The sequence below is a fragment of the Pseudophryne corroboree genome, chromosome 2, assembly GCF_028390025.1.
Source record: "Pseudophryne corroboree isolate aPseCor3 chromosome 2, aPseCor3.hap2, whole genome shotgun sequence".
Taxonomy (NCBI): Eukaryota; Metazoa; Chordata; class Amphibia; order Anura; family Myobatrachidae; genus Pseudophryne; species Pseudophryne corroboree.
The window spans coordinates 713747433-713773526 of NC_086445.1; the positions used below are offsets into that span (position 1 = coordinate 713747433).

Consider the following 26094-nt stretch of genomic DNA (forward strand, 5'->3'; position numbering starts at 1 on the left):
TATTCGCCTTACTCACACTTTAAGCCAAACGGAAGTACCATTCCTGGACTTAATGATCTATAAAAATCCAGAGGGAATGATAGCTACAAGCTTATATCATAAAAGTACAGCAACCAATACATTGTTCTCATTTTCTCAAAGTTCTCATTTTCCCCCAACAATAGAGAATATACCGAAAGGGGAATTTCTTCGGCTGCGCAGAAACTGCTCAGATGATAAGAAATTCATAAGACAAAGTGCAGAACTGGCACAGAGATTATGTAACAGAGGATATAGTAAAACCTCTGTAAAAAAAAAAGCCTCAAAATTTGCTAAAGGTACTAAGAGAGAAGATATTATCTTCAAGGACCAAAAAGCAACAAAGTCTGATAACACCATCCGCTTTGTCGGGAATTTTTGCCAAGAATGGAGAAAAGTCAATGAGCAATACAGAAGCATTGGCATATTTTGCATACAGACCACACTCTATCCAAGAAACTTGGCCCCAAAGTTTCCATGAGCTGGCGCAGATCAAAAAATCTGAAAGATCGACTGGTACAAAGCCATTTCCAGAAATTTCCCAATAAAAAAACGATAATCACAGGTACATACCCCTGTGGGAAATGCAAAGCCTGCAAATACATCGATCCAGCAAAAGAAATAGAAGACAAGTATGGGAATATAATACAAATCAGGGACTATATGAACTGCCAAACAGAAGGTATTATTTACTGCCTTAGTTGCAGTTGTAACCAGAAATACATCGGCATGACAACACGCCCTTTTAAACAACGCATCCTAGAACACATAGGGTCTATTCGTAATGCTATCACAGATAAGGAGAGGATGAAACAACTGACATCTGTCGCCCGTCACTTCTACACTTACCATGAGAGCAGATATGAGGAGCTAAAAATCTTTGGTTTGGAAAGGATCAGGCTTGGAATATGTGGAGGAAATTTAACTGATAGCCTACTGAAGAAAGAAAGTGAATGGATTTTTAAGATCGGAACCATACATCCATTCGGCATGAATGAAAACATTAACTTCGAGGTCTATCTAAATGAATCATCTAATAGCCTAGAGTCACTTACTATTAAATCATCTTTGTCATAAATAGATATGGATCTACATCAAATGATTTATACTGTTCAATACTACCCTAGTCAGTATTAACAATACAATGTAAATCAGAATATAGGCCCAATGGTACAGTAATGATATTTATCACTATACACTATTACCCCTATTTCCTCCTTTTTCCAGAATTCAAACTAATAATTTCCCTAAAAATTATATTGCTATTCACTTTTCACAGGTTTCCCCCTCCCCACCCCCACCCCCACTCCCCTCTCCCTCCCTCCCTCAATTCAAAAATATTAAAATAACCCATATCAAGATAGTGGGGGTTAATTAATTAATGATTTAATTATTTTATAAATTCAATATAATTATATAATGGAATACAGCTTTTCTTGAAATAATTATAAAGTCAATTAATTTAATTAATGCAATTAAACTATTAAGTTAAACTTAAATTAAAATTAATTTATTGCTGTACCATTCAGAACCTTATCTATGATACTAATTTTTAGATTAAGATTGGCTTTAGATGTTCACAATCCCACTAGTTTCTCCTTTTCCTAATCCTATTTGTTTGCATAAATGGATGTATGGGCTAAGACAATGTCCATCAAAATTGTATATCCAATCAGCACCGAATACCGTTTTTCTCGTTTTCCTAATCCTATTTGTTTGCATAAATGGATGTATGGGCTAAGACAATGTCCATCAAAATTGTATATCCAATCAGCACCGAATACCGTCTTTAAAAAAGAAACCCCTACTGATCACATTACGTTCTGTGATCAAGCTTTGAATGCGAAACGTACGTCAGGAGGAGTAGCGATCACGTGGTGCGCACACGTGATCGCACAAGCCAGAAACCCAGGGACGGTTACCTAGGCAACGGCCGCAGAGACCGCCGAGAGCCGGGAGATACTCCGTGACCCTATGCCGCCGCATCTCAGAGATCAGCGGCCGCATACGGGATAGGAGTAAGCGGCATCAGCCAAACAGCTGCTCACTTTACCAGCACTTTGGAGTCACATCACGGCTCCATTACCGCACCTCTGGAGCCACTGGAGGCAGGACAATACCAGCGGCACTCTTCACAGACAGCATCTACTCGGTAGCAGCAGATACAAAAAAAACCTCTCCCTTCAAGACTGAAGTGGGCTCACTCAGTATTTGGTGTTGTATGAACATACACCTTATATATCTGTCACATATAGTGATACAGATAGCTTTATTAGGGCAATAATCTGCTGCACATCAATACTGTGAGAAGCTGCATTGTGTGTATATATATATATATATATATATATAGACACACAGGAATACCTGCTGAAAAAATGATACAATGTGGCTCACTTTTTCAATACAATGTTTATATATGTTTATAGTGAGACATTGTACATAGATTCATAGCCATTTGGTTTCCTTTACAGTGCATATATATATCTTGATTGCTCCATGAGGTGCTGGAGCTGGGTGTTTTTCCAACAGGTGTTGGTACTAATTTTAGTAATCTAATAAGGCAGACTACTGCACATAGGAGGTTTAAACTATATATAGCTTTAATTTTGCAGAAGACTGCTAGCAATTTCCCTTGTGTATACTATTATCTGCTCTGGTTATTTAAACTCTTACTAGCTGTTTATTTTGTTTGCAGATTACTGCACAGGTTATTTCAAACCCTCACCAGCTGTTTATCTGTTTTGTGGATAACTATAGGAGGCTTAAGCTATTTCTCAGCTTCAATTGTGTAAGAAAATTGCCAGCAATTATCCTTGTATACATTCTTATTATTTTTTCTGGTTATTTTGACCTCCATTAGTTGTCCACCTGCCTCTATTTTAGCTTCTACCTTTTGTGTCAGGATTTAGAAGCTTTATTTATCCCGGCTACACAGGCAGGCACCCCTGTATGGGATTATTGCATATGGCATTTTGAAATTATCCATTATTACTTATCAAGCAGATCACCACATACAATTTTGAATTTATCAATTTGAATACATTCTGGTTGCGGCATAAGTATTAGGATTGACTGAATGGGCAGATCAACTAATTGCGGACATACCCCACTGGAGATGCCCTATCTCGTCTGATCTTGGATGCCAAGCAGTGGAGGGCCGGGTCAGTACTCAGATGGGAGACCACCTTGGAACACCTTGGTACTGCAAAAAAACTTTTCTGCCCGATCTAGAGTCATCCTAAAAAAAGATCGCTAGCTATGATGGATAGTCATGACGGGTAATGTTTTCGGGTTACCATATTATTAAAACACCAATTCTGTCACCACCAAGAGTTAAGGGCCCCATACACTAGAACAATAATAGCCGATTTACGGCGTTTTCGACCTTTCAGACCGATATATCTTATGAAAAGTGTCACATTGTATGTGTTTTCCATCCGATCCGATATGATGCGCGTTCCCATGGCACTGTGGGGCATGTAACTGGCACTGTGGGGCAATGTTACTGGCACTGTGGGGCAATGTTTCTGGCACTGTGGGGCATGTAACTGGCACTGAGGGGCAATATAACTGGCACTGTGGGGCATGTAACTGGCACTGTGGGGCATGTAGCTGGCACTGTGGGGCAATGTACCTGGCACTGTGGGGCATGTTTCTGGCACTGTGGGGCATGTAACTGGCACTGTGGGGCAATGTATCTGGCACTGTGGGGCAATGTATCTGGCACTGTGGGGCATGTTTCTGGCACTGTGGGGCATGTAACTGGCACTGTGGGGCAATGTATCTGGCACTGTGGGGCAATGTATCTGGCACTGCGGGGCAATGTATCTGGCACTGCGGGGCAATGTATCTGGCACTGTGGGGCATTGTATCCGGCACTGTGGGGCATTGTATCTGGCACTGTGGGGCAATGTAACTGGCACTGTGGGCCATTTTCAGTGGCCACACCCCTTCTGGAGCATGGGCACACCCCTTCTGGTGTGTGGCCACGACCATTTTTCCGGCGCGCGCGCACATGCTTCTTTTTCTGTTTTTTTTTGGGGGGGGGGGGGGGGGGGGGGGGGGGGGGGGCGCCATTTTCCATCTTGCCCTGGGCTCCGAAAACCCTAGCTATGCCTCTGCATTGGTGGTCAGTGTGATTACATTGGTGGACAGTGTGCTAGGTTGACAGTAATATTGGTGGTCAGTGTGGATTAAATACATACTTGGGGCAATGGAAATCCAATCAAATCGGATATACAGAGTAGAGCTCTCCTCCTGCTGCATCGCTGCTGCCGCTGATGGGAGTGTCCTGAGAATGCCAGTCAAACTTGCAGGCGTATTTTTCCATACGATTCCATGCGAATACGATATATCACGGGTGCAGCACCAGCGACCTAGGGGATCCGACACGACACTCATGGGAACGCGCATCATATCGGATCGGATGGAAAACACATACAATGTGACACTTTTCATAAGATATATCGGTCTGAAAGGTCGAAAACGCCGTAAATCGGCTATTATTGTTCTAGTGTATGGGGCCCTTAACTCTTGGTGGTGACAGAATTGGTGTTTTAATAATGTGGTAACCCGAAAACATTACCCGTCATGACTATCCATCATAGCTAGCGATCTGAGTGCAGATACAATCATGACAATCCCTAACCTCCCTAACCCTCCTTATCCACAGCCTGACCCCTAACCCTCTCCACCACCCTAACTCTAACCCCCACCACCAACCCCCCATCCCAGAGCTTACCTCTCAGCAGTCCCGGCAAACTTACAGGATCCCAGCATCAGCACTGCAATCCATGTCAGGATCCCGGCGTCGGTATTTCGAGTAGTATCAGGATTCCAGCATTGGGATTCTAGTGTTGGAATTCCTGGTGTCGGTATTCTGACTGCCGGGAACCCGAAAGCCAGGATCCTCACTGGATCCCAGTGCAGCCGAGTGATGTCCTATATTTTCACAATAATATTCTTTAACCATTTGAGGGCTCATAACGATTTTTAAAAGTCTTTTGCATGCAATACCACTTGTAAAAGCCATATAAACATGTCTAATGCTGGAAACCATTGTTTCTAGTGTTGCCATGGCCATTAGCATTTTTATTTGCATTCCGTTCATTGTGGTAGAGTTTTTCAGACTGATAATTTTTAAAATAAATATATTTAAGTGCTTTGTAGGGCACCAGAAAAAGTAATAAAAAAAATAAAAAAAAAAAGTCAGGCAGCACATTAAACACATCTGCCTAATTGTTACGAATTAACCCACTTTGCGAAAGATAGTTTGTTTGATAAAACTCGTAGCTGCTGTGAGGTTGCGCTAATTTTCTTAAATATGTGACTTGGGAGAAGATCATGAGAAAGTCCCTGAAAAAGTGACTGTTTTTTTTATAGGCTGTTTTTCATAGGTTATTAGTGGCAACAGAGATAGCAGGACAATATAGACTGTTAGTGGCAACGGAGATAGCAGGACAATATAGGTTGTTAGTGACAACAGGGATAGCAGGACAATATAGGCTGTTAGTGGCAACGGAGATAGCAGGACAATATAGACTGTTAGTGGCAACGGAGATAGCAGGACAATATAGGTTGTTAGTGACAACAGGGATAGCAGGACAATATAGGTTGTTAGTGGCAACAGAGATAGCAGGGCAATATAGACTGTTAGTGGCAACGGAGATAGCTGGACAATGTAGGTTGTTAGTGACAACAGGGATAGCAGGACAATATAGGCTGTTAGTGGCAACGGAGATAGCAGGACAATATAGGCTGTTAGTGGCAACAGAGATAGCAGGACAATATATGCAGTTAGTGGCAATGGAGATAGCAGGACAATATAGGCTGTTAGTGGCAATGGAGGTAGTAGGACAATATAGGCTGTTAGTGGCAACAGAGATACCAGGACAATATAGACTGTTAGTGGCAACGGAGATAGCAGTACAATATAGGTTGTTAGTGGCAACAGTGATAGCAGGACAATATAGACTGTTAGTGGCAACGGAGATAGCAGGACAATATAGGTTGTTAGTGGCAACGGAGATAGCAGGACAATATAGGCTGTTAGTGGCAACAGAACGGAGATAGCAGGACAACATAGACTGTTAGTGGCAACAGAGATAGAAGGATAATATAGGCTGTTAGTGGCAACAGGGATAGTAGGACAGTATAGGTTGTTGGTGGCAACGGAGATAGCAGGATAATATAGGCTGTTAGTGGCAACGGAGATAGCAGGACAATATAGGCTGTTAGTGGCAACAGAGATAGCAGAATAATATAGGCTGTAAAGGTGGGAACACGGGGCGCTGTTCAGCTAATTTCTAAGTAATCTGACTAGATTGCTTAGAAATTAGCTGAACATTGCTCAGTGAGTAGGGGTGCCGGCGACAGTGATGCGCAGTCCCTCGCGTCGCTATCGCCGGTGCTAGATTGGGTGAAATGAGCGGCTCCCCATGTCCGTTCCCCCCCTCGCTCAGCACATCGTGCTATGCTGAGCGGGGGGAAAGATGTGTGCTGAGCGGTTTGTGCTATACCGCTCAGCACACATCTCCCGTCAGTCCGGCCCTTTAGTGGCAACGGAGATAGCAGGACAATATAGGCTGTTAGTGGTAACGGAGGTAGCAGGACAATATAGGCTGGTAGGGGCAACAGAGATAGCAGGACAATATACAGTAGGCTGTTATTGGATATAAGGAAAGCACAAGAGGATTATAAAAGGTGTCAAATGGATGATTTTTGCTCTTTTTATTAATGGTTGGAAAATGATAGCAAGTGTTTTTTCAGCAAATTAAAGGGGTATATTCAATTAGGGTCTGATCCATTCCGACATGCATTTGTCGGAATGGATCCGACTACCCTTATTAAATCCCATCTCAATTCAACTTTAAAGAAAGTCGAATTGAGATGAGACCTGTGAGCGGAGGAGAGGGGGGAGAACAGTGAGGAGAGCCGCGGGCAGACGGAGGAGAGCAGCGCTGCAGAAGGATGTCTCACAGCCGCCAGACCTCACGGCAGTGTCCACCCGGCTCCAGCAAGCGTGACCTCACTTGCTGGAGCCGGGTGGATGCTGCCGTGAGCGGCGTGGCTGTGACACATCCTTCTGCAGCTCTGTGCTGTAGCGCTGCTCTCACCTGTCTGCCCCTGGCTCTCCCCCGTCTCCCCGCGGCTCTCCCCCCTCTCATCCTCTAAGGTCCCTCATCTCAGTCTGACATTTTTTTATGTCAAACTGAGATGGTTGGAAACGGCGCCAAATCCTATCGAATTTAGCCCCGTTTCCCTCAAAAGTATGTGAATTGGCAGCTATACCGCCGATTCACATACTATTCGACAAGTCAAATTCCCCGACTTGTCGAATAAAAATAGCGGGCACTGAATAGGTCAAATCACGATTCGACCTTAAAAAGTTGAAAACTGACGTCAGCTTTCGACCCTAATTGAATATACCCCAAAGTCTTTTCAGCATTTTGGGTACAGCATATTGGGGGTGATTCAAAGTTGATTGCAGCAGGAAATTTTTTAGCAGTTGGTCGAAATCATGTGCACTGCAGTGGGGGGGGGGCAGATATAACATTTGCAGAGAGAGTTTGATTTGGGTGGGTTACTTTGTTTCTGTGCAGGGTAAATACTGGCTGCTTTATTTTTACACTACAATTTAGATTGCAGATTGAACTCACCACACTCAAATCTAACTCTCTTTGCACATGTTATATCTGCCTCCCCTGCAGTGCACATTACCCCCATTGTCTGAATAATATTTCAGTGTTTGTAAAAAGTTGAATTAAACACTATTACCTCTCATCTGCAAGTTCAAAAATACCTCTCCCATTACTACAACACCTCCACGTACCTGTCACACATCATTTAACCTTTCCAAGTGTATGAATTGGGAGGGGTGCGATTTTCTACTGTATCCCGACATAAACTATACATCTTCATCCAAATGTGGTCTCCATTTAAAATCCTAGTGGAAGTAATTGCTAACAGTGGGGGTAATTCTGAGTTGATCGCAGCAGCAAGTTTGTTAGCAATTGGGAAAAACCATGGCCCTCATTCCGAGTTGTTCGCTCGCAAGGCGATTTTAGCAGTATTGCACACGCTAAGCCGCCGCCTACTGGGAGTGAATCTTAGCATCTTAAAATTGCGAACGATGTATTCGCAATATTGCGATTACACACCTCGTAGCAGTTTCTGAGTAGCTCCAGACTTACTCGGCATCTGCGATCAGTTCAGTGCTTGTCGTTCCTGGTTTGACGTCACAAACACACCCAGCGTTCGCCCAGACACTCCTCCGTTTCTCCAGCCACTCCCGCATTTTTTCCGGAAACGGTAGCGTTTTTTCCCACACGCCCATAAAACGGCCTGTTTCCGCCCAGTAACACCCATTTCCTGTCAATCACACTACGATCGCCTGAGCGAAGAAAAAGCCGTGAGTAAAAATCCAAACTTCATAGCAAATTTACTTGGCGCAGTCGCAGTGCGGACATTGCGCATGCGCACTAAGCGGAAAAACGCTGCGATGCGAAGAAATTTTCCGAGCGAACGACTCGGAATGACCTCCCATGTGCACTGCGGGGAAGGGGGGGGGGGCAGATATAACATTTGCAGAGAGAGTTAGATTTGGGTGGGTTATTTCGTTTCTGTGCAGGGTAAATACTGGCTGCTTGTTTTTACACTGCAATTTAGATTTCAGTTTGAACACACCCCACCCAAATCTAATAGGCCCTACACACTGGCCGATTTGTTTGAAAGATATGAACGATCTCGTTCATAAATGAACGAGAACTCGTTCATATCTTTCAGTGTGGAGGCTCCAGCGATGATCGCTGGTCCCCCGTCGGCTGTGCATGCAGGCCAATATGGACGATCTCGTCCATATTTGCCTGCACTTCAATGGAGCCGCGTGACGGGGGGAGTGAAGAAACTTCACTCCCCACGTCACTGCCCCCCTGTCGCCGGGTCGCTCGTCGGCCGTATCCGCCGTCGGGCAGCTCGGCGGCGGATCGGCCAGTGTGTAGGGCCCTATACTCTCTCTGCACATGTTATATCTGCCTCCCCTGCAGTGCACATGGTTTTGCCCAACTACTAAAATCTTTCCTGCTGTGATCAACTTGGAATTACCCCCTGTGGCTTTTAAATATCATTGGCATATAATATATGTGATTCATTAGTTTTATTATAGTGGTTTTATTTTATTGTATATTAAATAATTGTGTATGAATACAAGCCTAATTGTGGTTATTAGCATAAACAGTCAGCGCTGGTATATATCTTTTTACTCTCTAATAAAGATTCTCCCTACCTTTTCACCTGCTCCATGGGATTCACACAATAAAATATGAATTTAGCACAGCTATGATCATGAACTCAGACATGCGGGGGGACGCACAGCACAGGGCTTGTCCGCCCCGCATGTCAGTGCCGCACCCCCCCCCCCCCCCGCAGTAGTGCAAAGGCATCGCACAGCGGCGATGCCTTTGCACTTCAAGAGTAGCTTCCGGCCAGCGCAGCTTTAGCGTGTTGGCCGGGAGCTACTCTTCGCTCCCTGGCCCGCAGTGGCTGCGTGTGACATCACGCAGCCGCTGCGGGCCACTCCCTGCACGGTCTGGCCACGCCTGCGTTGGCCGGACCGCGTCCACGAAACGGTGGCCAAATGCGTCAGATTCGCCCCCTCCTGCCCATCGACTGCCTCTGCCTGATTGACAGTACCACAGCGACGGGCGGCCATGCACAGTTCTGACCCGATCGCTACGCTGTGAAAAACTGCAGCGTGCGATCGGGTCAGAATGACCCCCTGTATTCACTACTGTTTTTACTAAGCTTTGGGGAGGGATGCACTATTAATCAGATTGCCTCTGCAGTGTATAACGGTGGAAATCAAGTGATTTTAAAATATATTGTTTTTTTATTAACCCTGTATGCATTAATCCACACATACCACATGTGAGGTCTTTGTGGTAACAGTCTCCCGTCACGGTCACAATGTATTGTCGGTAGCAGATTGAGTGCAGGGGCCATCATGATGCATAGAATCCTTCCCAAGGAGTTACACCAGAACAGTGATGGAGAGGTCACCTTCCCTGCAGCAGCAGCAGCCACCCCGATCTCAGCCTTTGCTTCTGGGTCCCATGAACGGGCAGCTGTACTGCCAGCGGGACGAAGGGGAGAGGTGCCCTGTGTCCTTTTTCCATCTCTCTGTTCATCTACACAAGTGTTATATATATATATATACACAAATATTATATATAAAAATATGTATGTCATGAATTATTAAAATAAAAACTCTTGGGTTACACTAGTGACTCCCCCCTACCCACTACCGCCAGCACAAGATGCATAGAAAAATCACTTCAGTGAAAGGAAAAGAGAGCGCCTCCACCAATGAGACATACCCGGAAGAAGGGCATATCATTAAAGTCAATAGGGAAAAGCAGTAAAGACACCGGGGAACCGGTGTCGTCTAAAACAACCAGGACCGGCTTAAAGAGCCCAGGGCTGGTTATACTTAGGAGGGGGTCCCCATGCAATTTTTTTTAAAACTATTTAAACATTTAAATACTGTACACAATAAAGCCCTGCACGTATCTCACTGATCCGGCCGGGCTTCACTGTGTTATGTCCGGCAGTGTTTTACTAATCTCTCCTTTAAAACACTGCCCAACAATACGAACGACATCGACGTCGGTGAACTCTAAATGAAAAAACACGATGGTTTAGTAAATTACCGTGTTTTTTTTTTTTTTGTTTTAAATGTTGAAATCTCAAACGGCTGATGTCAGCCGAGATTGATCTCGGCTAAAATCAGCTTCAACACAAATAATAGCAAATTTACCCCAGAGTGCTGATAGCCATTTACTGTATGGAAGCATGTGGAGAGACAGCACAGAACCACAAGAAGGGCATGTTATGATTTTTTTAAATTGGTTCACATGAATGGGTGTGTAGGGGTCCCAGTGTATTGCTTTGCCCATGGCCTAAAATGCTGTTAAGACGACCCTGATTAGAACTTTAACATTAACAATTGTGAAAGTCATTAGTGGTTCTTTTATGTAAGGAAACTTATATTTTCAGATTAGTGGCCTTAAGCGGACTTGTTTGGAACACAAATGTATGTGAAATTAGACAATGACTTTCTGTAGTGCCAGAAAATGTTACAATCCTATTTAAGATCAGATAAATACAATCGAATACAAATGTCAAGCAATGTTGCCTCTAATCATGCTCACAGAATCATGCCCCTCTTGATTAATAAAGTATTTTGATGGAACAGTTTGTTCTTCTCAGAAGGGATCAGACTGGATCTGAATTCATAGGTGTATGTAAGCATCACATTGAAATGCCACTCCTGAGTCAGCAAAAGAACAAGCTTAGGTGTCATCATGACTTCAAATAAGCAGCTTTCCTATTTGCTCCTGAGTGCACGTGTATAGAAATAGTTCAAGGAGTCATTCAGGGCAAATAGAAAACCTGAGACATCATTGTGTAAGAGATTGTTTTCATGCAGCACAAAGTTTTCTCATTATGAAAATATTAAATTGCTAACTGATGATTTTTTTTTATTGTTTTACAACACAATGGGTGGGATGTAATAAAGGGAAAATGCGGTAAATGCAGTTTCGGGGGTTTTACTGCATTTTCATATGTACTAACCCCCAGTCGCCGCTGAACATATCGCCATCTTTTGATGGCGCTACCCTATAGTAGTCTATGGGCTTCTTACTGCCGGCCGCTGCATCCCGCCGCCTCCGCCTCCACTCACGCCGACCTTCCCCCTCCAGCATACCTCCGTCCAGGCAGCCCTGGTCCCAGAAACCAAATTCCTCTTCCCCCAGCAACACAGCTGGAGGTCCTTCTGGCTGCAGGGAGGAGGAGGAGGCACCCGGGACAGCCTGCTCCCTGCTTCCCAGTCTGGGGGGAAATGGAGAGCACAGGGAGGTGACGGAGACCCCCCACACACCTTCTCACAGGTATCATGGGGGGCCTCCGTCACCGCATTGCGATGTTAATTGCATATGTTAGTACATATGCGATTAGCATGTCCGTGGTAGGCGGCGAAAGGGCGGCAATATATTTTAATACATCCAGCCCAATATACTGTAAGCTTTGCAGATCAGTAACCACTTTAATATCTGTTACAGTTTGAAAGTACACACAAACAAATCTATACAGTTTGAAAATGTAAAAACTAAATCAAACGTGCAATCAAGAGATGATGCAGCAATAAAATTCTGGGCTGCGCAGAGACTGCACAAAGTGGATTTTAGCAGCTCGGCGTACACATAGGACCGCACACTTGCACAGCGAATATACACTCCCCCTGGAGGCAGCGACTATCTGAATGCAGGACAGCAAAATTAGCAGCCCAGCAATCAGATCTGAATCACCCCTAAAGTTTCCTCATATTTAAACCCAACAGGAAACTGAAATGAAGGTGAATTTTATGGCACAGATTGTTAAATAGTTCAGAATTCTGACTTTCTATTAGAGATGTGCACCGGAAATTTTTCGGGTTTTGTGTCTTGGTTTTGGGTTCGGTTCCGTGGCCGTGTTTTGGGTTCGAACGCGTTTTGGCAAAACCTCACCGAATTTTTTTTGTCGGATTCGGGTGTGTTTTGGATTCGGGTGTTTTTTTCAAAAAACCCTAAAAAACAGCTTAAATCATAGAATTTGGGGGTCATTTTGATCCCAAAGTATTATTAACCTCAATAACCATAATTTCCACTCATTTTCAGTCTATTCTGAACACCTCACACCTCACAATATTATTTTTAGTCCTAAAATTTGCACCGAGGTCGCTGGATGACTAAGCTCAGCGACCCAAGTGGCCGACACAAACACCTGGCCCATCTAGGAGTGGCACTGCAGTGTCACGCAGGATGGCCCTTCCAAAAAACACCCCCCAAACAGCACATGACGCAAAGAAAAAAAGAGGCGCAATGAGGTAGCTGTGTGAGTAAGCTAAGCGACCCTAGTGGCCGACACAAACACCTGGCCCATCTAGGAGTAGCACTGCGGTGTCAGGCCGGATGGCCCTTCCAAAAAATACTCCCCAAACAGCACATGACGCAAAGAAGAAAAAAAAGAGGCGCAATGAGGTAGCTGTGTGACTAAGATAAGTGACCCTAGTGGCCGACACAAACACCTGGCCCATCTAGGAGTGGCACTGCAGTGTCACGCAGGATGGCCCTTCCAAAAAATACTCCCCAAACAGCACATGACGCAAAGAAGAAAAAAAAGAGGCGCAATGAGGTAGCTGTGTGACTAAGATAAGCGACCCTAGTGGCCGACACAAACACCTGGCCCATCTAGGAGTGGCACTGCAGTGTCACGCAGGATGGCCCTTCCAAAAAACACTCCCAAAACAGCACATGACGCAAAGAAAAATGAAAGAAAAAAGAGGTGCAAGATGGAATTGTCCTTGGGCCCTCCCACCCACCCTTATGTTGTATAAACAGGACATGCACACTTTAACCAACCCATCATTTCAGTGACAGGGTCTGCCACACGACTGTGACTGAAATGACGGGTTGGTTTGGACCCCCACCAAAAAAGAAGCAATTAATCTCTCCTTGCACAAACTGGCTCTACAGAGGCAAGATGTCCACCTCATCATCATCCTCCGATTCATCACCGTGTACATCCCCCTCCTCACAGATTATCAATTCGTCCCCACTGGAATCCACCATCACAGCTCCCTGTGTACTTTGTGGAGGCAATTGCTGCTGGTGAATGTCTCCACGGAGGAATTGATTATAATTCATTTTAATGAACATCATCTTCTCCACATTTTCTGGAAGTTTCCTCGTACGCCGATTGCTGACAAGGTGAGCAGCGGCACTAAACACTCTTTCGGAGTACACACTTGTGGGAGGGCAACTTAGGTAGAATAAAGCCAGTTTGTGCAAGGGCCTCCAAATTGCCTCTTTTTCCTGCCAGTATACGTACGGACTGTCTGACGTGCCTACTTGGATGCGGTCACTCATATAATCCTCCACCATTCTTTCAATGGTGAGAGAATCATATGCAGTGACAGTAGACGACATGTCCTTAATCGTTGTCAGGTCCTTCAGTCCGGACCAGATGTCAGCATCAGCAGTCGCTCCAGACTGCCCTGCATCACAGCGGGTGGGCTCGGAATTCTGAGCCTTTTCCTCGCACCCCCAGTTGCGGGAGAATGTGAAGGAGGAGATGTTGACAGGTCGCGTTCCGCTTGACTTGACAATTTTCTCACCAGCAGTTCTTTGAACCCCTGCAGACTTGTGTCTGCCGGAAAGAGAGATACAACGTAGGTTTTAAATCTAGGATCGAGCACGGTGGCCAAAATGTAGTGCTCTGATTTCAACAGATTGACCACCCGTGAATCCTTGTTAAGCGAATTAAGGGCTCCATCCACAAGTCCCACATGCCTAGCGGAATCGCTCTGTGTTAGCTCCTCCTTCAATGTCTCCAGCTTCTTCTGCAAAAGCCTGATGAGGGGAATGACCTGACTCAGGCTGGCAGTGTCTGAACTGACTTCACGTGTGGCAAGTTCAAAAGGTTGCAGAACCTTGCACAACGTTGAAATCATTCTCCACTGCGCTTGAGACAGGTGCATTCCACCTCCTATATCGTGGTCAGTTGTATAGGCTTGAATGGCCTTTTGCTGCTCCTCCAACCTCTGAAGCATATAGAGGGTTGAATTCCACCTCGTTACCACTTCTTGCTTCAGATGATGGCAGGGCAGGTTCAGGCGTTTTTGGTGTTGCTCCAGTCTTCTGTACGTGGTGCCTGTACGCCGAAAGTGTCCCGCAATTCTTCTGGCCACCGACAGCATCTCTTGCACGCCCCTCTCGTTTTTTAAATAATTCTGCACCACCAAATTCAAGGTATGTGCAAAACATGGGACGTGCTGGAATTTGCCCAGATTTAATGCACACACAATATTGCTGGCGTTGTCCGATGCCACAAATCCACAGGAGAGTCCAATTGGGGTAAGCCATTCTGCGATGATCTTCCTCAGTTGCCGTAAGAGGTTTTCAGCTGTGTGCGTATTCTGGAAAGCGGTGATACAAAGCGTAGCCTGCCTAGGAAAGAGTTGGCGTTTGCGAGATGCTGCTACTGGTGCCGCCGCTGCTGTTCTTGCGGCGGGAGTCAATACATCTACCCAGTGGGCTGTCACAGTCATATAGTCCTGAGTCTGCCCTGCTCCACTTGTCCACATGTCCGTGGTTAAGTGGACATTGGGTACAACTGCATTTTTTAGGACACTGGTGAGTCTTTTTCGGAGGTCTGTGTACATTTTCGGTATCGCCTGCCTAGAGAAATGGAACCTAGATGGTATTTGGTACCGGGGACACAGTACCTCAAACAAGTCTATAGTTGGCTCTGCAGTAATGATGGATACCGGAACCACGTTTCTCACCGCCCAGGATGCCAAGGCCTCAGTTATCCGCTTTGCAGCAGGATGACTGCTGTGATATTTAATCTTCCTCGCAAAGGACTGTTGGACAGTCAATTGCTTGGTGGAAGTAGTAAAAGTGGTCTTACGACTTCCCCTCTGGGATGACCATCGACTCCCAGCAGCAACAACAGCAGCGCCAGCAGCAGTAGGCGTTACACTCAAGGATGCATCGGAGGAATCCTAGGCAGGAGAGGATTCGTCAGAATTGCCAGTGACATGGCCCTCAGGACTATTGGCATTCCTGGGGAAGGAGGAAATTGACACTGAGGGAGTTGGTGGGGTGGTTTGCGTGAGCTTGGTTACAAGAGGAAGGGATTTACTGGTCAGTGGACTGCTTCCGCTGTCGCCCAAAGTTTTTGAACTTGTCACTGACTTATGATGAATGCGCTGCAGGTGACGTATAAGGGAGGATGTTCCGAGTGGTTAACGTCCTTACCCCTACTTATTACAGCTTGACAAAGGCAACACACGGCTTGACACCTGTTGTCCGCATTTCTGTTGAAATACTTCCACACCGAAGAGCTGATTTTTTTGGTATTTTCACCAGGCACGTCAATGGCCATATTCCTCCAACGGACAACAGGTGTCTCCCCAGGTGCCTGACTTAAACAAACCACCTCACCATCAGAATCCTCCTTGTCAATTTCCTCCCCAGCGCCAGCAACACCCATATCCTCCTCATCCTGGTGTACTTCAACACTGACATCTTCAATCTGACTATCAGGAACTGGACTGCGGGTGCTCCTTCCAGCACTTGCAGGGGGCGTGCAAATGGTGGAAGGCGCATGCTCTTCACGTCCAGTGTTGGGAAGGTCAGGCATCGCAACCGACACAATTGGACTCTCCTTGTGGATTTGTGATTTCGAAGAACGCACAGTTCTTTGCTGTGCTTTTGCCAGCTTAAGTCTTTTCATTTTTCTAGCGAGAGGCTGAGTGCTTCCATCCTCATGTGAAGCTGAACCACTAGCCATGAACATAGGCCAGGGCCTCAGCCGTTCCTTGCCACTCCGTGTGGTAAATGGCATATTGGCAAGTTTACGCTTCTCCTCCGACGATTTTATTTTAGATTTTTGAGTCCTTTTTTTACTGATATTTTGTGTTTTGGATTTTACATGCTCTGTACTATGACATTGGGCATCGGCCTTGGCAGACGACGTTGATGGAATTTCATCGTCTCGGCCATGACTAGTGGCAGCAGCTTCAGCACGAGGTGGAAGTGGATCTTGATCTTTCCCTATTTTCGGAACCTCAACATTTTTGTTCTCCATATTTTAATAGGCACAACTAAAAGGCACCTCAGGTAAACAATGGAGATGGATGGATACTAGTATACTTATGGATGACGAGTGACTGACGACACAGAGGTAGCTACAGCCGTGGACTACCGTACTGCGTCTGCTAGTATAGAGATGATAATGATATAAAAAATATATATATATCACTACTGCAGGTATATATAATATAATGATGGACTTGCTGGACACTGTCAGCAGACTCCTACTACTAGTATGAAGAAGATAGAAAAAAAAAAACCACCACAGGTAGGTATACAATTATGGACGAGCACTGACGACACAGAGGTAGCTACAGCCATGGACTACCGTACTGCGTCTGCTAGTATAGAGATGATAATGATATAAAAAATATATATATATCACTACTGCAGGTATATATAATATAATGACGGACCTGCTGGACACTGTCAGCAGACTCCTAAACTACTAGTATGAAGAAGATAGAAAAAAAAACCCCACCACAGGTAGGTATACAATTATGGACGAGCACTGACGACACAGAGGTAGCTACAGCCATGGACTACCGTACTGCGTCTGCTAGTATAGAGATGATAATGATATAAAAAATATATATATATCACTACTGCAGGTATATATAATATAATGACGGACCTGCTGGACACTGTCAGCAGACTCCTACTACTAGTATGAAGAAGATAGAAAAAAAAACCCCACCACAGGTAGGTATACAATTATGGACGAGCACTGACGACACAGAGGTAGCTACAGCCGTGGACTACCGTACTGCGTCTGCTAGTATAGAGATGATAATGATATAAAAAAAATATATATATCACTACTGCAGGTATATATAATATAATGACGGACCTGCTGGACACTGTCAGCAGACTCCTAAACTACTAGTATGAAGAAGATAGAAAAAAAAAACCCCACCACAGGTAGGTATACAATTATGGACGAGCACTGACGACACAGAGGTAGCTACAGCCGTGGACTACCGTACTGCGTCTGCTAGTATAGAGATGATAATGATATAAAAAATATATATATATCACTACTGCAGGTATATATAATATAATGACGGACCTGCTGGACACTGTCAGCAGACTCCTAAACTACTAGTATGAAGAAGATAGAAAAAAAAACCCCACCACAGGTAGGTATACAATTATGGACGAGCACTGACGACACAGAGGTAGCTACAGCCGTGGACTACCGTACTGCGTCTGCTAGTATAGAGATGATAATGATATAAAAATATATATATATCACTACTGCAGGTATATATAATATAATGACGGACCTGCTGGACACTGTCAGCAGACTCCTAAACTACTAGTATGAAGAAGATAGAAAAAAAAAACCCACCACAGGTAGGTATACAATTATGGACGAGCACTGACGACACAGAGGTAGCTACAGCCGTGGACTACCGTACTGCGTCTGCTAGTATAGAGATGATAATGATATAAAAAATATATATATATCACTACTGCAGGTATATATAATATAATGACGGACCTGCTGGACACTGTCAGCAGACTCCTAAACTACTAGTATGAAGAAGATAGAAAAAAAAACCCCACCACAGGTAGGTATACAATTGTGGACGAGCACTGACGACACAGAGGTAGCCACAGCCGTGGACTACCGTACTGCGTCTGCTAATATAGAGATGATAAAGATGATAGAGATGAACAAAAAAAATATAAAACTACTGCAGGTAAATATTTATATAATATAATGAATGACGGACCTGCTGGACACTGTCAGCAGAATGCGTTTATAGAATTAAAAAAAAAACACCACAGGAGTGTTTAACTTTTTCTGGCAGACAATATACTGGTGGTCACTGGTCAGTCACACTGGCAGCAAAAGTGTGCACTGTACTCCTGCTATAACTGCACCCCAGTCTCCCCCACAATTCAGCTGTGTGAGCAGTGAGCACTCAGCACAGTCAGATATACATAGATGATATTATCATGCAGCACACTGAGGCTGAGCACAGATATGGTATGTGACTGTGTATCGTTTTTTTTTAGGCAGAGAACGGATTATATTAAATAATAAATAAAACTGGTGGTGGTCACTAGTAACTATCAGCAAAACTCTGCACTCTGAGTACTCCTAATGCTCCCCAAAATTACTAAGTTAGTAGTAAATCAACTCAAGTGTCTCTATCTCTTCTAACGGAGAGGACGCCAGCCACGTCCTCTCCCTATCAATCTCAATGCACGTGTGAAAATGGCGGCGACGCGCGGCTCCTTATATAGAATCCGAGTCTCGCGATAGAATCCGAGCCTCGCGAGAATCCGACAACGGGATGATGACGTTCGGGCACGCTCGGGTTAACCGAGCAAGGCGGGAAGATCCGAGTCTGCCTCGGACCCGTGTAAAAAGGCTGAAGTTCGGGGGGGTTCGGATTCCGAGGAACCGAACCCGCTCATCTCTACTTTCTATATCAGAAATCTTTGGCTCAGAATGATTTATTATAATTAGAGATGAGCAAGCGAGCCCTCCCGAACTTCCGGGAACCAAGAGAATCCGAACCATGGTTCGGATTTTCCTGCCAGGCTCGAATTCCAAATCAAGGCAACGTCATCTTTCTGCCGTCAGATCCTGCGTTTTTTGGATTTCAGTGCTAATTTCAACATCACATTGAAATCAATGGGTTGACCTCTGATTGGCTAAGAGAGCCGTTGTCACGGCTTTCAGCCTTTTGGAGTCCACCCAGAGCCACACACAAGCTAGTCATGACAGGCACTGGAGCAGATGTACTAAGCTGTGAAAAGTGATAAAGCGGAGAGTTATAAAGTACTAGCCAATCGCTCCTGAAAGCTCTGGCTGTGTTTGAAAACTGTCAGTTAGGAGCTGTTTTTTTGCAGGGTGTTTCAACAGAGGAGGGGGCCTGGGTGCACCTCCGGGTGGGCCCCCTCCTCCCCCTCCTCTATACGGCACTGTAGACTCCCCTAGTGCTCATGCGCAGGTCTCCGGAAACATGGAGCCCGCCATGTTCCGGAGACCAATTTGGCTACGGAGGCCATTTTGGCGGTGATTACCACCGCGATCGCAGCTCCTGGTGCTTTTCTCCGGAAAGGTAAGTATCAAAACTGGTGCAGTGTATGTGGTGTGGGTCCCCCCTGGACCCAGGGGCCCATGTGCACCGCACATATTGCACCCATTATAGAAACGCCAATGGTAGGTTGGTAGTTTACAGTATCTCTATCCACTTTATCACTCTCCAAGGCTTAGTACATCTCCCCTACTACTGAGAGAGTGCTGTTTACACTGCAGTACCTGGCCCATCATCATCCTCACAGACACCACCTGGGGTATTGACCCTCGTGCCTACTGTCAAAGTTAGTGCACTATTACCTGTAAGCTACAGCTGGCATGTCTACCTGTAATTTATCCGACCCGTACTGTATCCAACCTCTGCAATCCTCTGAATCGCATGCTGGGTGCCACCCATGGGTGTAGTATGTATGCCGGCGCTTGGGCTCCCGGTGCCCAGCATAGCGACGCCGGGGTCTCGACCGCCGGGCAGGCAGCGGGGTGAGCGCAAAAGAGCCCCTTGTGGGCACACTGCGCTCACCACGCTGCGGGCACGATAGCGCGCTACGCATACCTTGCTATTTATTCTCCCTCCAGGTGTGTTGTGGACACCCCAAGAGGGAGAATAGTTATCAGTATGCCGGCTGTTGGGATTCTGGCATTGGTATGGTGAGTTCCGGGATCACGACAGCTGGCATATCAAATGCCTCCCCCACCAATAGCAGGGCAAGGCTGTCCAGCATGCAGCCCAACGCTCACCCACTGCGATCACACTGAAATTGCGATCGCACAGTTATTACAGTGTGAATGCTGAAATTGTGGATGCTTCCTGCCAGCGCAGCCTGGCTGCAATGGCATGAGACCCGCCGACATTTTTTAGTTAGAAGTGGCTGCGTGTGCAGCCACCCTGAAAAAGCCACCGATACCACCCCCGTTCGCTCCGCCATACCCCCGTTCGTTAAGGGATGCCCCTGCAACACTCCATTTCAACCTAGAAAACGGAGCGTTGCCACCCCACAAATGCCCCTGCCTGTCAATCAAGCAGAGGAGTTTGCAATTACTGCGAATCACCCGCATTAAATGCAGGCTCATGCACAGGACGGGTCCCCTCGATTTTCCGGTCGCATCACGTTTGCGATGCAACCTGAATCAGCCTCTTAACCCATACTTATCTACTCTCCTGGGTGAGATGGGGAGATAATACAGGGAATGGCAAGTCTCCACACACTTGTCCAGGAAAGGTGCATGGGGGGCTCCGTCCCCGATATGGTCAGCTGCATCTCCTCTCTGGGCTTGTTTATATCATCTTTACACAATATGCTGAAATTGATTTCAGCTGTGCTTAAAACTTTTTCCAAGTACACATTGGAGAGTGGGTATCCAAATTGCCTTTTTTTCCTTCCGTTAGTCAAAGGGACTGCTTGACATGTCTATTTGACATGTCTATTTGTACACTGTCATTAAAATAATCCTCCACCATTCTATGGATGATGACCATATCAGATAGAGTTACGGTAAAGATGTCAATCATTTTGGGAAACTTTATAGACCCAACCAGATGTCATAATGTTGTGTTGACTCATCTGCTTTTGGGAAAGCTCAGGTTTTTCCTGGCAGCAACAGATGCCAGAGAAACTGTAGCAGGAGACTCATCATGTGCCACTTGAGCTGACAACTTGCTCACCAGGAGCTCTTTGCATCTCTTAAGATCTGAGTCATCTGGAAAGAAAAACATAATCTACGCTTAAACCTAGGCTCAAGCACAGTCACCAAAATGTAGTGATCCAATGGCAAAATGTTGACAACCCTTGGATCCTGGTGAAGTGAATTCCAACATTCCAAGCTGAATCGCTTCATTCCACATCCTCCTTCAGTTTCTCAAGCTGATTTTCCAAAAGTCTAATTAGAGGAATAACCTGACTCAAGCTAGCAGTGCCTGAACTCACTTCACAGGTGACTACTTTGGATTGTTTCAACATTGAAAGAATTCTCTACTGCACTGTACTGAGGTACATTCCTCATACAGCCACCCCCCTCTTTGTGTGAGTCTGCCATTTTTTATACTGTAGTCATAGAGAAGCCTCCTTCCACCATTGTGTACCCTCTGCCAATGTGATGATGAGCAGCACAATAATGGCATAGAAATTGAGGATGCTACTGTGGAAGTGCAACAGGATGAGTGGGATATTTGTGTAGCTGATTCCATTAATGGATGTTGATGATGAAGATGTTGTTTGTGTAAGTTAGGCACCAGTAGATGCAGTTCTTGCCCATTATAAGAAGAAGACCACTGTCATGGCTGGGTATAAAACCAAAACAATCCACCTCATACTATATGTGCATTTATTTTTTACCCAAATCCTGACAATTGTCAAGCCATCTGTAGTGTTTGTAAAGCCAAAGTAAGTAGGGATAGGGATGTTAATCATCTAGGAACCTCCTCTCTGTCACATAATTTGCATCGTGCTCATGCAAAGATTTTGTCATCTGAAAAATCTGCTAAAATAATACCAAGCAGTCCAGCATCAGCTATTTCCCATCTCTAAGCTATATCTCAGCACTTGCAATCTCCACTGCCAGAACCTTCATTATCAATCTCCTTATTAGTAAATTGAGGTAGTACTCTTACATCCAATTTGCTAAGGCTAACTGACTCTTCTCTATTTAGGATCCCTCAGAACAATCCTTGAGTGCTAGGCCTGCTGCTGCTGCTGGGAGTCAATCTTCATCCCAGGTGAGGACCAAGAAGCCTACTAGTAGTTTTAAACAAAAATTGACTGTGACACAATCCTTTGCAGGAGGAAGCAAGTATGAAAGCTGCCATCCAGTTGTACAGTGGATCATTGAAGCTATGATGGTTATGCTAGTATTAGATCTGCAGCAAATATCCTCCAGTAATATGTCTGGTTTAGGTCCTGTGTCCCCGCTACCAAATTCTATCTCGGTTCCACTTTACCAGAAAAGCATTTCCTCGCCCGTACCAGGATGTTTTTAAAAAAACTGATTCTTTGCCTACAAAATGCCATTGTACCTACTATCCACTTAACAACAGTTATGTGGACAAGTGGCACTCGTTAAGCTAAATATTACATATATGCTTAAGCAGCAGCAGAATGTAACACAAAGTGCCAGCTCATTCAAAAGCAGGCATCTCTCTGTGTCAACCAGTGGCTTCACTATAAGGAATACCAGTGTCAACCTGTAAGAAAAGATAAGTCATGTCTTTGCAAAATGGCTGACCCCTCTATGGTTCTCCTCAGGATTTGTCATTTGTGATAATGCCAGTAATAGTGTGAGAGCATTACAACTGGGTGAATTTGAACACATCCCATGTTTTGCACACACAATCAACTTGGTGGTACAGAATTTTTTTATTTTTTTTTAAATGACAGGTGCATGCAGGGGCTGCTGTATGTGGCCTGAAAAATTGTGGGACATTTTCATAATTCAGCAACAGCATGTAGAAGATTGCAGCACTTACAAGAACAGTTCAATTTGCCATGCCACCAACTGTAGCAAGAGGTAGTAATGAGGAGGAATTCCACCCTTTATAGGCTTCAGATAATGCAGGAACAGCAACCAGCCATGACATAGGGAGTGACAGTGACACTGTCTCTCTCACTTTTTCCCTCACTCTCTTCCTGACTCTCTCTCTCTCTCTCTCTCTCTCTCTCTGACACTGTCTTTCTCTCTCCCTGACACTGTATCTCTCTCCTTAAAACTGACTCTCTCTCTCCCTGATATTGTCTCCCTCTCTCCCTGACACTGTCTCTCTCCCTCCCTCTTTCTCCCTGACACTGTCTCTCTCCCTCTCTTTCCCTGAAACTGTTTCTCTCTCCCTCTTTACTTGACACTGACTTTCTCTCCCTTTCCCTTTCTCCTTGACACTATCTCTCCCTGACACTGTCTCTCTCTCTCCCTGACACTGTCTCTCTTCCACTGACATTGTCTCTCTGTCCCTGACACTGTCTCTCTCCCCCCTCTTTCTCCATGACATTGTCTCTCTCTCCCTGGCACTGTGTCTCTCTCTCCCCCTCTCTCCCTGACACTGTTGCTCTCTCCTTCTCCCCCTCTCCTTGACACTGTCTCTGTCTTCCTGTCTCTCTTCCTGACCCTGTCTCTATCCCCCTGATACTGTCTCTCTCTGTCTCTCTCTTCACAAAAGACTAGGCTGAACGGTGATGAGGCTGAATTAACTCAGCACACAACATTTTAACATCTGGTCGGGTCTAAGAGAATTGCCTACAATTAGTGACACCTCTACAGTGATTCAATCTGATACAGTAACCATCCAATTTTGGATGACTATTTTAATTACAGTGTACAAATGAGCATGTCAGGCAGTCACTTTGACTACTGGGAGTTAAGCTTTACTTAAGTTGCCAACTCTCCAGCGTGTACTCATAAAGAGTTTTCAGCACTGCCGAGCCCTTGTGAGTAATTGACGTAAGAGGCTACTTCCTCAAAATGTGGAAAAGATGATGGGGGTAATTCAGAGTTGATCGCAGCAGCAAATTTGTTAGCAGTTGGGCAAAACCATGGGGGTCATTCCGACCTGATCGCTAGCAGGCTACTTTTAGCACTGCTGCGATCAGGTAATCGCCGCCTACAGGGGAGGGGGTTAGGGCTTTGCAGGTCTGCGATCTGCTGTGCAGAGACTTCATAAGCAAAATATTTGTGCAGTCTCTGCACAGCTCAAGACTTATGCACCCGCTGCGACGATCCTTCCTGGAGCTGACGTCAGGAACCCTCCCTGCATTCGGCCGGACATGCCTGCATTTTCTTCGGCACTCCCAGGAAACGGTGAGTTGCCACCACCCCGGCCGGCCTCTTCCTGTCAATCTTCATGCATTCGCCACTGCGAACGCTTTCTTTGTTCCCCTCGTCACTGCCCGGCGATGACCGTCGCCAGGCAGCGATGTGCCTGCGCATTGCCGCCCGTGCGCATGCACAGTTCTGACCCGTTCGCATGGCTGCGAAAGATTGCAGCGTACGAATGGGTCGGAATGACCCCCCCATGTGCACTGCAGGTGTGGCAGATATAATATTTGCAGAGAGAGTTAGATTTGGGTGGGTTATAATCTGGCTGCTTTATTTTGACACTGCAATTTAGATTTAAGTTTGAACACACCCCACCCAAATCTAACTCTCTCTGCACATGTTATATCTGCCCCCACCCCCTGCAGTGCACATGGGGCCTAATTCAGACCTGGTTGCACGCAGGCTATTTTTTGCACTGCTGAGACCAGGTAATCGCCACCTACAAGGGAGGGGGTAATCGCTGGGTGCAGGGGTGCGATCGGCTGTGCAGTCAGCTGCACAAACAAAAGTTTGTGCAGTTTCTGCACAGCCCAGAACTTAGTCAGCCACTGCAATGATCCTGGAAGAAGCTGATGTCAGAAACCCTCCCTGGAAACGGCCGGGCAGGCCTGCATTTTCCTGGAATCTCCCTGAAAACGGTGAGTTTAATCCCCCGGACGGCCTCTTCCTGTCAACCTTCTTGCATTCGCCACTGCAAACGATTTCCTCATTAGTTCCATCGCTCCATGGCAATGGCCTTCGCCAGCGACCGACGTGCCTGCGCATTGCGGCCCATGCGCATGCGCTGTTCAGACCTGATCGTGCAGCTGCGAAAAAGGCAGCGTACAATCAGGTCTGAATGACCCCCATGGTTTTGACCAACTGCTAACAAATTTGCTGCTGCGATCAACTCTGAATTAGGCCCAATGTTCATCAAAATGAACCACAAATTCCATGAGAAAGAATTTTTGCAACAAGTACAGAGACTTCTGTAATGGTGGATTCCAGTGGGGATGAGTTGCGTGATGATGTAAACACTGATGAGGGTGAGGATGATAAAGATGTCATCTTCCCACTGTAGAAATCATTAACAAAATAATAATGTTAACTGCCTTAATCCCATTGGTTGCTTGTTTTGTGGGGGCCCAAACAAATCATGCACTTCAGCCACAAGTGCTTGGCTTGTTAAATTGTGCATGTCCTTTTTAATATGCAACATAAGGGAGATCCCATGGACATTTCCATCTTGCACCACTTTTCTCTACTGCCAGTGCTATTAGAAAGGCAATGTGTCTGTGTCACTGCTTTGTCACTTAGAAGCCACCAAGTTTGCTGCAGCCTTTGGCCAACTTTGGTGAAAAGTCTTTTGTGAGCTCTAAGGTGGTCAAAATTGACTGCAAATGACTGGAAATTAAAAATACTATAGGAACAAATACAGGTTCAAATTACATGATTCCAGCTGTTTGTAGCATTGTTTTAATAAAATACAGAGCAAAAACACATGAGGGTGAGTTTGCAAAACCCGAACCAAAACGCAAAAATTTA

General features: G+C 45.5%; 1 protein-coding gene and 1 pseudogene across 4 annotated transcripts in view; both read left to right on the forward strand.

Moving 5' to 3' along the window:
- CAMK1G (calcium/calmodulin dependent protein kinase IG) overlaps nucleotides 1–26094 on the forward strand; it is a 439226-nt gene that overhangs the window by 284289 nt on the left and 128843 nt on the right. For 2 of the 4 annotated variants that reach the window (XM_063955332.1, XM_063955331.1), the window contains one exon: nucleotides 22418–22483. The exons of the other annotated variants lie outside the window; for them this stretch is intronic. The gene's annotated coding sequence lies outside the window, so the exon portion shown is untranslated. The remainder of the gene's footprint in view (nucleotides 1–22417; nucleotides 22484–26094) is intronic. 4 annotated transcript variants of the gene reach the window in all.
- On the forward strand, nucleotides 3110–3229 carry LOC135052538 (5S ribosomal RNA; annotated as a pseudogene).